Below are 5,083 nucleotides of genomic sequence, written 5' to 3'. Positions count from 1 at the left end.
TCCTTCCTTCCTTCCTTCCTTCCTTCCTTCCTTCCTTCCTTCCTTCCTTCCTTCCTTCCTTCCTTCCTTCCTTCCTGTCTCGTGGCTCTCAGATATCTGACACTCACGCCTTGCATGCCGCTCTCAAGCCTCTGACATATATTCTATGTGGCTCTTAGGTTAAGCAGGTTTGGCCACCCGTGCTCCGGACCATAGCAATTATGTGAATTTAATGTGTTTTCCTGTGAGTGAACTAAGGTCATGCCCCAGGAGGGAACCAGGCCACGTGCCCAGGGAATACCAATGTTCCTCAAGGAGCACTGATTTTTGGGAGATGGCCTCTCGATATGGGAGCATGGAGATGGTATCAGCCTCCCAGCCTGTCATGAGCCCTGACGAGGAGGAGCTGGAAGGGTTAACAGACCTGGAAGAGTTGCCAGCCAGTTCCTCAGCTGAACAAACAGCAGCTGGCCCATCAATCACTCTCCAGGCACCAGTGTCAGCTGTTGACGATCAATCTCCCCCAAGCTCTCCTCCTCCCATCTCAAGAGTTCAAAGCAGGCTACGGAAAGAACTTTCAGAGCGAAGACATGAGGCACAACGAGGCTTCAGATCTCTCAGCCCTAAGTTCTAGCAGAGTGACTGCCACCCAGCAAGCAGGCTGATTGAGACTCCCCTATAGCTCCCACCCAGGACCTGGTAACCTTGTGGAAGCAACAAGTCTGTTCTCTGGCTTGCATCCACACTCCTTCCTGATCCTGACCTGCTTGATTTCCTCGGCACCCTGACCTTTTGGCTTTTGGACATGGACTTCTGATTCCGGTTTGTGATTCTGCATTGGTGACTTGGCTCCTGCTTGACTTCCTGGACTTTGACCTTGGACTGGCTTTGGACTCCTGTCTTCCTGCACCCTGAGAACGTGACACAGCCAAGTGGAGGGAGCAGGGGTGTGTGTGTGTGCGCGAAGCAGGAGGAGATTAGAGTTTGGGAAGAGAGATGGAGGGAGGGCAGCCAGATATGGCTGAAACTGTCTTGGGGTACAGGATCTCCTTCTCGAGACTTGATGAGGACCAGCAGATCGTCTGCTCTGCAGAAGGTCCACCTGTGCTCTACCGGGATATTCTAAACGGGGGTCATTTAGTAGAAAAAGAGGTGCCGGAGCTCATTAGCACAACTTGTTTGCTTGACATCACCGGAAGGTGTACTGAATTATATCAGCCAGGACTGGATCAACATGTTTTTTATGGGGGGGGGGGCAAAATTAAAAAAATGATGCCCCCTTATGGGCCATTCTATCTTACGTTCCCATATAATACAATGGACTCCGTACGCAATTTGGTGCCCCCCTTCCTTCGGCGCACGGGGCAAGCAACCCCCTCTGCCCCCTCAGATCCGGCCTTGATATCAGCTCAGCAAAATGCTTCTGGGATTAGAATTGTCATAAGAAAACCTTACTCCCTCTAAGCTGAGTTTGTGTGAGCTAGCTCACAGATTTTTAGCCTCCAGCTCACACATTTTTTGTTTTACCTCAGGAAGGATGGCCCCTGACCAGTGTTCCCTCTAAGCTGAGTTAGCGTGAGCTACCTCACAGATTTTTAGCCTCCAGCTCACACATTTTTATTTTACCTCAGGAAGGATGGCCCCTGACCAGTGTTCCCTCTAAGCTGAGTTAGCATGAGCTACCTCACAGATTTTTAGCCTCCAGCTCACACATTTTTGTTTTACCTCAGGAAGGATGGCCCCTGACCAGTGTTCCCTCTAAGCTGAGTTAGCGTGAGCTAGCTCACAGATTTTTAGCCTCCAGCTCACACATTTTTGTTTACCTCAGGAGGGATGGCCCCTGACCAGTGTTCCCTCTAAGCTGAGTTAGCGTGAGCTACCTCACAGATTTTTAGCCTCCAGCTCACACATTTTTATTTTACCTCAGGAAGGATGGCCCCTGACCAGTGTTCCCTCTAAGCTGAGTTAGCATGAGCTAGCTCACAGATTTTTAGCCTCCAGCTCACACATTTTTGTTTTACCTCAGGAGGGATGGCCCCTGACCAGCGTTCCCTCTAAGCTGAGTTAGCGTGAGCTAGCTCACAGATTTTTAGCCTCCAGCTCACACATTTTTGTTTTACCTCAGGAAGGATGGCCCCTGACCAGTGTTCCCTCTAAGCTGAGTTAGCGTGAGCTACCTCATAGATTTTTAGCCTCCAGTTCACACATTTTTGTCTTAGCTCAGGAAAAATGGCCCCAGAGCACATTAATTTATGCAGCAGCTCACAACTGGAATACCAGGAGCTCACAACATTAGGGCCAGTAGCTCACAAAGTAGAATTTTTGCTCATAAGACTCTGCAGCTTAGAGGGAACTTTGCGGTCCCGTCATATTTTTTACATTACTTTCTCCTCTTTGGCCACAGTGGCCCGATGAGGATTTCCATCTGTCTGCTGTCTATGTTTGGGTTATTCTCTCAATTTTTAGGTGGGGGGAAATATTAGAAAGTTTGTCAAATCTTAAGAGTTCAGCAAAATACTCGCAGGGGGTTTGAGCAATGGAGCCCTGAAGCAATTTTTTTTGGGGGGGGGGGGTGGTAAGAAAGAAAGAACACAATAACATTTAGAGCAGCGGTGTTGAATTTATTTGTTATGAGGGTCAGTCAGATCTGACAGAAATGAGACCTTGTCGGGCCAGGCCAGGCCATGTGTGTACCTATTTAAGATTAGGTAGCAGAGATATAAACTTTTTAAAGGACACAGACAAACACGACAAAAGGGTTTTTTTTTAAACATTAGCACTTGTTGGTCTTAAAGGTGCTTTCTTTGTATTTCTCCCATGGGATCCAGGGAACTGGGCAAAGGAAGCTCTGGCCTTTGCTTCCTTCCCTAGGGACCAGGAGGGGGAGGAGCCTCAGCCAATAGAAGGAAGAGAGGCTTTGCTCCGTAGCTCTGCTGTGGGACTATGATAGCCTGGCAATGCAAATTCTTCCTAACCCCGCTGTCCTCCCCAAGGGAGGAGCCTCAGCCAATGGAGAAAATCGAGGTTTTGCTCTGTAGCTCCTGTGCAATGGAGCAAGCCTGGCAAAGCAAGCCGAGATGCAGAAGGAAGCAAGAGAGATGCAGAAGGAAGAAGACAAGAGCCAGTTGCTCAGGGGCCTGATTTGGCTCCCAGGCTGTATGTTTGACACCCCTGATTTAGAGGTTTTGGAGCTCGGCTCCTGTGAGCTCCTGCCCAAAACGGGGCCTGTTTGTAAATAAAACCGCGGTTGCAAAGAGACCGTGAGTCTTCCATGATTCCTCTTCCAAAGGTTATTAGCCCAGGACATGGAGTGCTTGTAAATGTGGGGAATCATTTACAGAAATGAGATGTGACTGATGTGTTAGGAATTTGTGTGCTGGACAGGGGCACATATGCTGGACGTGGAGCTGTCTTATGCTAAACCAAACTATTGGTCCATCCAGCCCCAGCGCGTGGGGTTTGGGGGTCGCCCCAGGCAGAACCCCAATGCGTGCCCACCTCCACCCCCCACCCCCGGGAGTAAACTCATCGCACACTGTGTGCAGATGTCGCCCAGAGGTGACGTCATCATGCCAGGCACTCGGTGCGTTCCCTCCGCAGCACTCTCCACTGTTTCTTTCTTGGCTCTGAGGGGTCAGGTTAGAAGTGATAAAAGGAAGTCCTTCTTCACCCAAATGGTGATTAACAGATGAAATTCACTGCCACAGGAGGTGGTGGCAGCTACAAGCATAGACAGCTTCAAGAGAAGATTGGATAAGCATATGGAGCAGAGATCCATCAGTGGCTATTAGCCACAGCATATTGTTGGAGCTCTCTCTGGGGCAAGTGATGCTCTGTATTCTTGGTGCTTGGGGAGGGGGGGTACAGTGGGAGGGCTTCTAGTGGCTTCTAGTGTCCTGGCAGACCTCGTGATGGCGCCTGGTTTTTTGGCCACTGTGTGACACAGAGTGTTGGACTGGATGGGCCATTGGCCTGATCCAGCATAGCTTCTCTTATGTTCTAATGTGACACAGAGTGTTGGACTGGATGGGCCATTGGCCTGATCCAGCATGGCTTCTCTTATGTTCTTATGTGACACAGAGTGTTGGACTGGATGGGCCATTGGCCTGATCCAACCTGGCTTCTCTTATGTTCTTATGTGACACAGAGTGTTGGACTGGATGGGCCATTGGCTTGATCCAACATGGCTTCTCTTATGTTCTTAAAGCCGAGAAAGAACACTCGGTGCTTCCCCTCCCCAGTGCTCTCCGAGTTCGGCATAGTACCATAGAGTTTTAACCTATGGTACCATAGAGTTTTAACCTATGGTACCATAGAGTTTTAACCTCCCAAATGGCTAGAGCATCCGGGGAAACAATAGAGTTTTTCCAGAAACGCCTAGAGCAGCCCTGCACAGGCGCCACCATTTTGATGATGTCACTTCCGCGTGACGTCATTTCGTCATGTGCACATTGCGCATACGAATGTCCCCCCCCAGGGAATGAAGAGGACTTGGCAACCCTAATCACAACAAACAAATGGGGACCCATGATCCTTGCAAGGGAGAATCCCTCCCCCCATCTGCATAGGGAATAATCCTCCATTATATCCTATGGAAGAAAGGCATTTAAAAGGAACGCGGTCCCTTTATATGTGAATTTTAAAAAAAAAATAGATTTATATCCCGCCCTCCTCATAGTGGGCTCCACATAACCTTTTGGAGTTCAACCATGCTTGTCATACCCTTACTCCTGGCTCCACCCCCAAAGTCCCCAGATATTTCTTGAATTGGCAGCCCTACTGGGTGTTGACTTTTCAACCTTGGGCCAGTCAGACTCTGTCATCCTGACAAGGTTGATTGTGAGAATAAAACGGGGAAGGGGAATGTATGAGTACCATGGAGGGATCGGTGTGGTAGTGGGTAATGTCAGACTAGGATCTGGAAGACGCAGGTTCAGATCCCCACTCAGCAATGTTAAGAACATAGGACAAGCAGGACAAACCTTATGCCTAAGGATAAATGGACACAGATCTGACATTAGGAATTACAGAACTGAGAAATCTGTGGGGAACACTTTAACCTTCCAAAGCATCCAACGGTTGACCCTCAAGGTAGCTGTTTTAC

Source organism: Heteronotia binoei, chromosome 3 (genome assembly GCF_032191835.1).
Source record: "Heteronotia binoei isolate CCM8104 ecotype False Entrance Well chromosome 3, APGP_CSIRO_Hbin_v1, whole genome shotgun sequence".
Taxonomy (NCBI): Eukaryota; Metazoa; Chordata; class Lepidosauria; order Squamata; family Gekkonidae; genus Heteronotia; species Heteronotia binoei.
Note: the sequence above shows the minus strand (reverse complement) of the source record.